Source organism: Tenrec ecaudatus, chromosome 2, assembly GCF_050624435.1.
Source record: "Tenrec ecaudatus isolate mTenEca1 chromosome 2, mTenEca1.hap1, whole genome shotgun sequence".
NCBI classification, from domain to species: domain Eukaryota; kingdom Metazoa; phylum Chordata; class Mammalia; order Afrosoricida; family Tenrecidae; genus Tenrec; species Tenrec ecaudatus.
Genome location: NC_134531.1, coordinates 101,153,583 through 101,165,216, shown reverse-complemented (window position 1 = coordinate 101,165,216; position 11,634 = coordinate 101,153,583). Strand labels below are relative to the sequence as shown.

The 11,634-nt window shown below is 40.4% G+C and overlaps 1 pseudogene; it reads left to right on the top strand.

Annotated features, from left to right (window-relative positions):
- The first annotated feature begins 4,066 nt into the window (after nt 1–4,066).
- Nucleotides 4,067–5,924, top strand: LOC142440046 (claudin-1 pseudogene; annotated as a pseudogene).
- Nucleotides 5,925–11,634: the final 5,710 nt, after the last annotated feature.

The window sequence follows — 11,634 nt, the reverse complement described above, 5'->3', positions numbered from 1 at the left end:
TTAATAACTAATCACTTAGACAAAAGAATCAGAGTTTTTGAATCTGAGGATTCTTTTATAGTATCAACTGAGAAAACACAACTGATGGTCAATGCAACAGAAGATTTAAATCTCAATAATCATAATAATGATTACTATGACTGAATGATGTCTATTAATTGTGAATTATTAAATTATTATACAGGGAGCATCAAGAGAAGATGAAAAAAGTACACAGAATCATTGCACCGAAGAGAAGGAGTTTGTATTCCACCATTTCAGGAGGTAGCATAAGAGTCAAAAACACTGGTGTGAAAGAACAAGTTCAAACAGCCCTGACTGCATTAGCTGAAAACAAGGCTCCAGGAATTGATGGAATATCCATTGAGATTTTTCTGCAAGCGAAAGAAGCACTGAAAGCATTCACTCATCCATTCCAGGGAATTTGGGAGACAGCTTTGGCCAACTAGATGAGATCCATATGTGTACCCATTTCAAAGAAAGGTGACCCAACCGAATGCTCAAACTATATAGAATGATATTATATCATATTGCAAGCAAATAAAATTTTGCAGAAGATCATCCAACCCCAGTTGCAGCAGCTCATTGAAAGGGAACTTCCAGAAGTTCAGCCAGATTCAGAAGAGGAGTCGGAACAAGGACCATTGTTGCTAATGTCAGCAGGATCAAAGCTGAAAGCAAAAAACACCAGGAAGATGTGTTCTTGTGTTCCCTGGACTAGGAAAGGCATTTGACTTTGTGGACACAATAAACTCTGGATAACTTTGAGAAGAATGGAAAGGTCAGAACACTTCATTGCGCACCTGCAGAACCTGTACATGGACCAACAAGCAGTTGTTCAAACAGAACAATGGAATACTGCAGGGTTTTCAATGAAGAACGACGCGCATCAGGGTTTTATCCTTTAACCATACTGATTCAATCTGTATGCTGAGCAAATTATCAGATAGGCTGGATTATATGACAAAATGTGCAGCATCAAAATTGGAGGAAGGTTTGTTAACAACCTGCAATATGCAGATGACGCAACCTTGCTTGTTCAAAGTGAGGAGGACTTGAAGCATTTGCTAATGAAGATCAAGGGTTGCAATCCTCAGTCTGGATTGTGACGTAATGTAAAGAAGACCAATATCTTGACAAATGGACTAATAGGTAGCACCAGAATACGTGGAGAAAACTTTGAAGTTGTCAAGGAGTTTGTCTTACTTGGATATTCAATCAGTGCTCATGGAGGTAGCAGTCAAGAAAAGTGATGTCATGCATTAGGTAACTCTGTTGCACACCCCTGTTTAGAGTACTGAAGAGCAAGGATGGTACTTTGAAGACTAAGATGTACTTGACTCAAGCCTCACATGCATGTAAAAGTTGAATAAGGAAAACAAAAGAAAAATTGATGCATTTGAATTGTGGTGGTGTGGAAGAATATTGAAAGGACGATGGACTGATAAAAGAAATTTAATGCTACAAAGTGGAAAAATTATTGCCAAATTGGTTTAGAAAGAAAAGCAAAATGACTCAGAGGGTTATATTAGTAAACTATTTTAAAAATAGTAAATATTTTCATAAATTGTGATAAAATAAAAAATAAAAGATGAACTATGTAATTCATTCTAAAGGTAAATGATATTATTGTTTTGTCAGAAAATTTCCTTGAACTACTATTATTTTTATGCAAAACTCCTTGCCAGGTGCTATTACTATGCTGATAAATAACATGAATAAGATTTCATTTCCTCATGGAATGAAACAAGACTCGCACTAAAAATATAAAATTCCGTAATTTATACTGTTAAGCATAACAACCTTTAGGTCTGTGTGACTAATGAACACTTGACGTTTGAGACATCCAGGTGGGGTATAGAATGAACTCTGTATTTTAAACACAGTACAAAAGCAACAGCAAAAGTAGTCTATGAATAATTGATTACATTTTGAAATGATCATATTTTATTGAATTGAATAAAATTTTCTCTTACAATTGATTCTCTGATTTTTATCATGCTTTTAGAAAATTTAATTTATATGTATAGCTTGAATTTGTGATTCACATTGTACATTGAATGGACGGTATTGTTGTAGACTTTGTTTATTGTATGACAAGGTCATCTAGGAATGGAAAGTAATTAAAGAAGGCCAGATAAGTAAGTATGTAGTACTCAGGGATAGTTAGAAGGTAAACGACAGACATAACAAATTGTGTGATTATTATTTTTAAAATAGGCACAGACCATGTCCCTTGTTTTTTAAAGCAATAAATTAAGAAAAATGGTCTTGGCAAAAAGGGAGACAAAGTTCTCCATTGCTCAGAAGAGAGTTGTCTCAGGGAAAATCTTGCCTACTGTCCAAATGAAAGTAGAACACAACATTTAGAAACTAATGTTCCTAAGGCTATGCCAGTCAACACAGGAAAAGCAATAAAGAGATATAATTTACAGTGAGATACATTGTTCTTTTAAGCCAAGATCACATAGAATTTTTTGTCTCTATATATTCTATGCCAATAAAGAGGGCATTTTTGGTTTTGTGTTTGTTTTCCTATCACTTAGAATTCTTTGTTTGCAAATAACAAATATCAATTTGAACAAAAAAGAATTTGTTAAGAAGATATTGACTAGTTTAAAATTCATACACAGTCTAGACAATATAACATGGAAGTAGAAAAACTAGAATCAACATTCAATTCAAGAATTTCTAGGTTTCTTGAAAACAGATATTGCTCACGTACCCCATATTTTTCCAATATTACTGAAAGAATAGACTGGACATAATTTTAGTCTTTGGGGCACAATGCCTAGTAGATTGTATTGAAGCAAGGATGGCCAGAGTTCGTCTTACATACTTTAGACATTTCAAGAAAGATAAATCTCTGGAGAAGGACATCATGCAGGTGGAAAGTGTAAACCACGAGGCCCCTAGATGAGAGGGAATGGCACGGGGCCTGCAACGATGGACTCAGGCATAGGAACAATTGTGAGGATGGAGCAGGATAAGGCACTGTTTTGGTCTGCTGTGTATGGGTCAATATGGGTCAGAACCACGTGGATGGTACCTAACAACCAGAACTGTCCATACTCATGGAGAGTTCACTTGAAAAATCTTCTCACCCCTTTGGATGGTTATTCTCTACCACCTCTCTCCCATCTCTTCTATTTGACTTAGGTATGCAGTATGTTTTGATCAGCAGTATACAGGCAGATGTAGCGGTTTGTAAATTCTCCATGTCTTCTTGCAATTTCATCATTGTCATGATAGTAAAATGTAAGCAAACCAGTCCTTGAATTTTAAGAAATACAAACCATATATCATCTTAGCTGAACTGCATACATCTGTGACAAAAAGAAACTATGGCAACTGGACTGCAATCTACAAGGTCAGCAACTCCAAATAAACAACCACCCTGCAGGAGAATACTAGGCTTTCTGCACATGTAAACAGTTACAGCCTAGGAAACTCATGGGAAAGTTCTTCCCTGTCCTGCAGGGTCACTATGAGTTGGCATCAACTAGACAGTTTTGACTTTAGCTCTTTGGCTTTGGAAACCACCAGGGCCATCATTTGTCTGTCGGTTGGTTGTACTTCCGTTTTGTATGTGCTGCTATGATGTTGGGAGCTATGTAACCGGCTTTTCAAATACTGGCAGGGTTACCCAGGGTGAACAGTTTCAGGAGATGTTCGAGAGTGACAGCAGAGGATGAAGATGGTGTAGGCTGTCCCGTCCAAAGGCAGTGCTTGCTGTTAAGTCAGCTCCGACTCTTGGCAACCTTCCATAGAACAGAGCGAACCTCTGCCCATGCTGTACCAGCCTCCCAGTCCTCCTGCTTGAGCCCATTTTTGTAGGCATGTGTCAATCCAACTTGTTGAGGATCTTCTTCATTTTCTCTGCCCCTCTACCAAGCATGATGTCTTTTTTCAGGGACTTGTGTCTCTCATGAATAATTAACCACTGAAAATCTTATGCATAGCAGCTGAAGACCAGCAGACCCTGAAAACCTCATAAATAAAAGCAGAACACTATCAGATATAATGCCAAACCTTGAGCCCATCAGGTTGGAAGACGTGCAAAAATATGTCTGAGGAAGAATTGCCTGCTCTAAGTAGAGTCGACCACAATGACGTGGACGGAGCAAAGACTAAAGCCAGCATGCTTGTTAGAAGCAAGGCTGGCGAGAGTTCATCCCACGTACCTTGGACATATTGTCAAGAGAGACCAGTCTCTGCAAAAGGACATCATGCTTGGTAAAGTAGAAGGGCAGCGGGGAAGAGGAAGACCCTTGACAATTCAGATTGACACTGGCTGTAACAATGAACTTGAATGTACCAACTATGGTGAGGATGGCACAAGCCCGGGCAGTGTTTCGTTCTGTTATACATAAGATTGCTACGAATCAGAAATGATTCCTTGGCAACTATAGCAACGACAGTCCACTCGGGTAATAAGTAATTACCTTTTGTTTTCCTCCAGTTAATTTTGGAATAGTTGTCATGAGTGGAGAATCAACACAAACCACAGTCTTCAATGTCCTGGTATAGAATGTGCTAACTAGGGTTGGTCAAGATATATGGATTTATATCAAGCAATTTTCTACCAAGAACAGACTGACTGAGCCACAAAAGAAAATGCAGTGATCATTTCCGTCACTGCTATTGAGTCATCTCCAACTCATAAAGACCCCATCAGACGACAACAGAGTCAAAGTGCCCGTGCGGTTCTGAGACCAGCGTCACAGGAGTGGAAAGTCTCGTCTTTCTTCTGTGGAGTGGCTGGTGGTTCCTAAGTGCCAAGCCTGAGGTTAGCAGCCACCAGGGCCCCTACACGGTGATCAGAGTAAGAGCCAATGTCTTTCCCAAGGCTTGCTAAATGCATGTAGCATGAAACCAACATTAAATATCATAACAACAAATTAAACACAAGTGTTTCAATGTCACTAGTGTTCTACTGGCCTGCCCTAAGCCATGAGATTTTCAATCATTTAATATGCATGTGAAAGGTGGACAGTGAATAAGGAGAACAGCAGAATTACTCATGCCTTTGAATTGTTGGTGTTGGCAAAAAATATTGAAAATATGATATGCTGAGCCCCAGACTTGGCTAGCGAGAGCATCCCGCGTTCAGCGCAGATCCAGGTTGGACCCAGACCCGCACTGTCTCCAGTGGTAGCGCAGGGAGCCCCGTGCACACTAAGACCACCAACTCTCCGCTTCTGCACCGCCCATCTAGGAGCTGCGCTGCGCGGAAGAGCGAGCAGTGGGCGGGGGGCGCGGGGGGGAGGGGGTGCTGCAGCTGCTGGGCTTCACCCAGGCCTTCCTGGGCTGGATCAGTGCCATCATCAGCATCACGCTGACCCAGTGGAAGATTTACTCCTATGCTGGCGACAACTCGGTGACCGTTGAAGCCATGTATGAGGGGCTGTGGATGTCCTGCGTGTCCCAGAGCACTGGGCAGACCCTGGGCAAAGTTTGCGACTCCTTGCTGAACCTGCCCAGCACTTTGCAAGCCAGGGAGCATTAATGGTGATTGGTATCCTGCTGGGACTGATCTAGATCTTTGTGGCCACCATGCCTTTGAAGTGTATGAAGTGCTTGGAAGACAAGGAGATGCAGAAGATGAGAATGGCCATCCTTGGGGGAGGGAAATTTCTTGTTGCAGGTCTGGACATTTTAGTTGCCACAGCATGGTATGGAAACAGAATTGTTCAAGAGTTCAATGCTAGGTATGAGTTTGGTCAGGCCCTCTTCGCTGGCCGGGCCACGGCTCCCCACTGCATACTGGGAGCTGCCCTACTCTGTGGCTCTTGTTCCAGAAAAACAACTTCTTACCCAACACCTCGTCCTTATCCAAACCTACACCATCCAGTGGGAAAGACTACCTGTGGCACAAGGAAGATGACACACACCTGTTGGAACAGACAGAAAGTGGACAGTGAAATATGATCCTCAAGCATAAGACTATAGTCTTTTGACCATTGCAGTCAGAACTTGGATATTACAAAAACAAAACAAGTCCCCTAAAATATTTTTAATATGCATTGTGTAAAATGGTCTAGCCTTACTTTATCTCCTTGTTTAATACAGGAGGGATGTCCTGTCCATTTTTATTACAGCTTCTCACTGAGTAATCATATTCACATAGGGGTAGGGATACTCCGTAAGTACATATGGACACTGAGCAGCGACAAAGCCCACATGGAAGAAGCACACAAGCCTGTGTGATCATGAGGTGTCGATGGGATCAGGTATCAGGCATCAGAGACAGAGAACAAAATCCTACCCAACGTGAATGGGTGGGACTGGGGCCATGGAGTGGAGACACAATGTCCATCTGTAGACAATTGGACATCTCCTCAGAGAGGGGTCACAGGGAAGAGATGAGCCCGTCAGGGTGCGGTATAGCAGCAATGAAGCACATTCCTCTAGTTCTTTGGTGCTTCCCCCCACTTTCATGACCTCAACTCCACATTACAAAGTGGATTAGACCATTGCTACAGATAAGAGCCTGCAACACAGGAAATCCAGGATAGATAAACCCCTCAGGACCAAAAATGAGAGTAGAGATACCAGGAGGATTAGGGCAGGGTGTGGGGAGAAAGGGGAAATCAATCACAAGGATCAATCTATAAGCCCCTCCCAGGGGGGTGAACAATGGAAAAGTGGGTGAGGGGTGACGAAGGACAATGTAAGATATGAAATTAATAATCTATAACTTATCAAGGATTTGTGAGGAAGGCTGGGCAGGGGAGGGAAGGGAAAGAAATGGGGAGCTGATATCAGGGGCTCAAGTGGGAAGAGAATGCTTTGAAAATGATGATGGCAGCATATGTGCAAATGTGCTTGACACACTGTATGAATGTATGGATTGTGATAAGAGATGTAAGAGTCCCCAATAAAAGTATATAATAATAAAAAATACATATGGATATATATGTTTTTCTAGAAAAAAACATAGATGGCAAAATCTCTTACTCTCATTATGTTTGCACCAGCATACTTAAACATCTCTAAAATGTTGGTACAATGTATATGTACTCCTATACTGATTAAATAAGCAGTTGATTTTTTAATGTTTCTGCTTTCTATATCTAATTGAATGGGTCACGTGTGATTTACCTTCCCATATCAGATTTTACTTTCTTTGGCACAAGATTTAATCCACCCCCACCCACCCTGCGATTGAACCGATTGTAACTCATAGTGAACCTCTATGTCCGAGAATTGTCTGAGGCTGTACATCTTTATAGGAGTAGACAGCCTTACCTTTCACCCAGGACGCCGCTCTACAAAGTATGAATTCTTAACATTTTAAAACTTTGTTCACATGTGCCTTCTCGTTGGTGCCCTCCCCTGTCCCATAAACTTGTATCATTTGATTTTCCATTAGTAGATCATCCTCCAGGCCCTTATTCGCTCTCCATTAGGCTGGTTTCTGGACCCCAGACCTGAGAACATATTTCATAAACCTATAAAAAGTCAGAGATAATTGTTAGACACCAGAGCATCAGGACCTTATCTTTCACATTTTTTATTTGCTTTTTTGCATGGCCAGAAAAACACATTCCTATTGACCTTGCCACATGATCCCTGCACTCTGACCTATAACAAACAATGATGTTTACTTTGAAAACATCTGTCTCATTTTGTAGCTTTGTCCTGCTTTCCTAGATGTTGTTAACGGCTTTATCTATTAAAATGTTAAGCTATTTATTCACAGTTCTATATTTCCCTAAAACGACCTTGTTCTTCCTCTTTCCTTAACGGTATTGGCTTTCCCATGTGCAATTATCATATCGTCCTTTACCTCTGCTCCCAGAGAGGTGTGGTCTGTTCGTCAGAACACAGGGGTAGACTTTCTGGAGTGATACCCTGGTGACAAAGAATGCTTTCTCTATCTATAAACAGATCTTGTCATCTTCTGCCTCTTTCCCCATCTTTCAAATGGAGAGAATAATACTAAACCAGCTGGGAAAGGTGATGCATTAATAATTTGATACTCTCATTCTTTGAACATGAAATATGTCTAATTAGTGCTTTGTTTGCTCAACTGGCTGGTTGAAAGTCAGTGAACAAAACGTACCCAAATGCCTTTTATACCTTTCAGCACCTTTTCCCTCTAAGAGCCCATTTTCTGTTTTGCCAGCTGTGACTAGCATGTCGTTGGAGTGCTGGTCAATTAAACAATTGTTCTTAGTTTTACAGTCTATGGAAAATGCTATGTTGCTTCAGCAAGGTGATGTAATGGCACCTAGAGACCAGAATATGGGTGCTGGTGCCATCAGTTACTGTCTGAATCAGGGCAAGATATTTGTCTGCCCTGAATCTACTGCTTCATATATCACACACAAAAAAAGTGTGTGTGTGTGGGGGGGGGGGGAGACACTGATGATTCTTGCCCTGTCTGCCTCACATCTGTTGTGCACACCCAAAGAGATGGCACCATATTAAGTGCGGTCTTATAGGATGAAAAGCACTGTGCTCAGAGCTGCTGAGGAGTTCCAGTGCCTAGATCGTAAAGTTACTTTTCAAATAACTGAGAAGGATGTTAGCATAGAAGTTTCTTGCCTTGATCATAATTCATTGTTCATTCCTGTTCAGATTGAATGGTTAGAACAGCATTGTAAATGTTGACAATGCCATAATTCGAAACCAAGGATCGTTAAGGTCCTGTCTGCTAGGTGCTCCCCTCAAAGCTGCTGCTTTTAGAAGGGAGTTAACACTGCTAGAACAGTGAGTGTTGAAACAGTATTTCATAGTACAAGCACATCTGGAAAATAATCCAAAGATCTCTATCATAGGGACACATGATCGATCAGATTTAGTGTTTTCCAAACCTGAGAGTTCATGCTACTAGAAGATACAATTCAAAGAGATGGTGCCATATAAATGGACCCGAATGATGTTTGAATGTAAGTGCATGCCTGTTCCATTACTAAAACCTATATTAAGACATCTATAGCCCCAAATGACCAACACATTTTTTACACCAGAATTTACTCTAATTGATTTTGAGTAAATTCTGAGTAAATTCAAAAAGTTGCTTTCAAGTCTATCTGACTCATGGTGACCCCATGTGGGTCAGAGCAGAATAGAACTGCTTCATAAAGTTTTCTTCAATGGCTTGCTCTTTCTTTCTCTCTCTCTTTCTTTCTGAATTCAATTCCAGGCTTTATTTTTTCTTTTTTGTCTCTGGGTGGACTTGGACTGCCAACCTTTGGTGCAACAGCCAACCACCTGCGCTATAGCACCGCCCGGGGACCTTTGTTCTCTGCTACCTAGTGGGAAACAGACCAATAGATCATTGTGTTTATTGTTGTCTTCAAATGGGAATTTGTATAAAGCATTATTTTTTTGCAATCATTTAAAAAATAATAATAAGAAGAAAATATGATAGGCTGTCAGAAGATCAAGCATAGCTGTTTGGAAGAAGTATAGACAGATACGAATGTTGCCAATGTTTTAGGGAGATTAGAACTATTATACACTATTGGTGGTAGTGTAAAATGGTAAAAAGCATTATGAGAGATTATATAAAACCACCTCAAAAAACTAGCAATAGAAATACTTTGTAAACCAGTAATCCCACTTAAAACAAAACCAAAAAAAATCACTGTGATCTATTTGATTCTGATTCATAGTAACCCTAGAGGTCTGGGTAGAACTGCCCCTATAGGTTTCTGACACCATAACATTACATGATGAAAATGTCGCATCTTTCTCTCAAAGAGTGATTGGTGGTTTCAAACTGCTGACTTTGTGATTAGCAGCCCAACAAATAACCACTATGCCACCAGGCCTCCTTATAATCATATATATATGGGAGTGCACTCCCATGTTCACTGTGAGATTATTCACAGTAGTGTTTGAAAGAGCCAAAGTGTGCATCAATGAATGTATAAACAAACTATATTACATGGATGAATAGGGCACAGGGTTAAATAAATCCATTACAAAGGAGTGAATATTGTATGATCCTCCTATTATAAAAATATCAAAAATAGAGATAAACAAAAAAGCAATGATGGTTTCTAGTAATGAGAATATAAAAAAGGTTTGGCTTTCTTGATCATAGACATTTTTATTTTGGAGATGAAAATGGCAATGCTAAAAATAGGTAAAGTCTACACAACTTGACCAAGGTTAGTGAAGACAGTAAGAAGTACACAGAAAGAGGACATTTCATTAAGCACTATAATATATAATTTTGCTACAATAATGATACAAACCATAAACTCATATGCATCAGATAGCATCTCTGAGTACCTGCATATATTTCTATAAACCCACTGCGCTGGAAGCTACTTGAACTCGTACATGTATTGGACAAAGGTGAACTGCGGCCTTGGGTTGCTGAGGCAGTAAAACATGTTGAGAGTTGTTGTTGTTGTTCTTTGGTGTCGTGCAGTGAGCTCTAACCCACAGTGATCCTACGCACAAGAAGACGAAGCCCTACCGGGCCCTCGCCATCCTCCACAATCGTTCCCGTGCCTGAGCCCACTAATGCAGCCGTCTTGTGGAGGGCCTTCCTCTTTTCCATTGCCCCTGCACTTGACTAAGCATAGTGGTCTTCTCTAGTGACTGGCCTCTTCTGACAACATGTCCAAAATATGTAAGATGAAGGCTTGCCATCCTTGCCTCGAAGGAACAAGCTGGCCTTACTTCTTCCAATACAGATCCGTTTGTCCTTTTAGCAGTCCATGGTATTTTCAATATTCTTCTCTATCATCATAATTCAAATGAACCAATTTTCTATGGTCTTCCTTATTCAATGTCCAACTTTCACATCCATCCATACAATGCAATGTAAGATACCACGGTTTGGGTCAGACATATCTTTGTCCTCAACGAAACTTCCTTCAATACTCTAAATGGGTCTTGTGCAGAATTACCTAATGCAATGTGTCTTTTGATCTCTTGATGACTTAAATGTGCCAATGCAGAATTTACACAAAGGCCAAGAGGCAGTCATTCGAAAGAACCAGGTCACACTGAGTAGTTTCACATTTCAAAAATGGTGTGCCTCAGAGTAGATCCTTTCACCATACATATTCAATCTGCATGCTGAGCATAGAATTCCAGGACCTGGACTACGTAAAGAAAGGCACCAGCGTGGGAGGAGGCCCGTGAACAACCTGCAGCATGCCCAGTACTTGTTCCTGCTTGATGAAAGCGAGGAGGACTTGCAACCCTGTGATGAAGATCAAAGACTGCAGCCTTCAGTAGGGACTACACGTCAACATAAAGAAAAGAAGAATCTTTACAACCGGACTGAGATGGAATGTCATGATAAATGTAGAAAAATTTGAAATTCTCAATAATTTCATCTTCATGGATCCACAGCCATTGAGTGGGGCAGCAACAGTATAATACTCTAAAGATCTCTTTGGACAAATCTTCTGCAAAAGCCTATAGGATTAATCATTGAAAATGTTACTTTGAGGACAGGGATATGCCTCAACCTAGCCATAGTATTTTCAATCACTTCATCTACATATGACAACTGGATAATGCATAAGGAAGACCGAAGAATCGATTATTTGAATTGTGACATTGGCAAAGAATACCAAGTAAACCCTGAACTGCCAGAAGAATGAGCAAATTTATGTTGGAAGATGCATAACCAGATGCTCCTTAGAAGCAAAGATG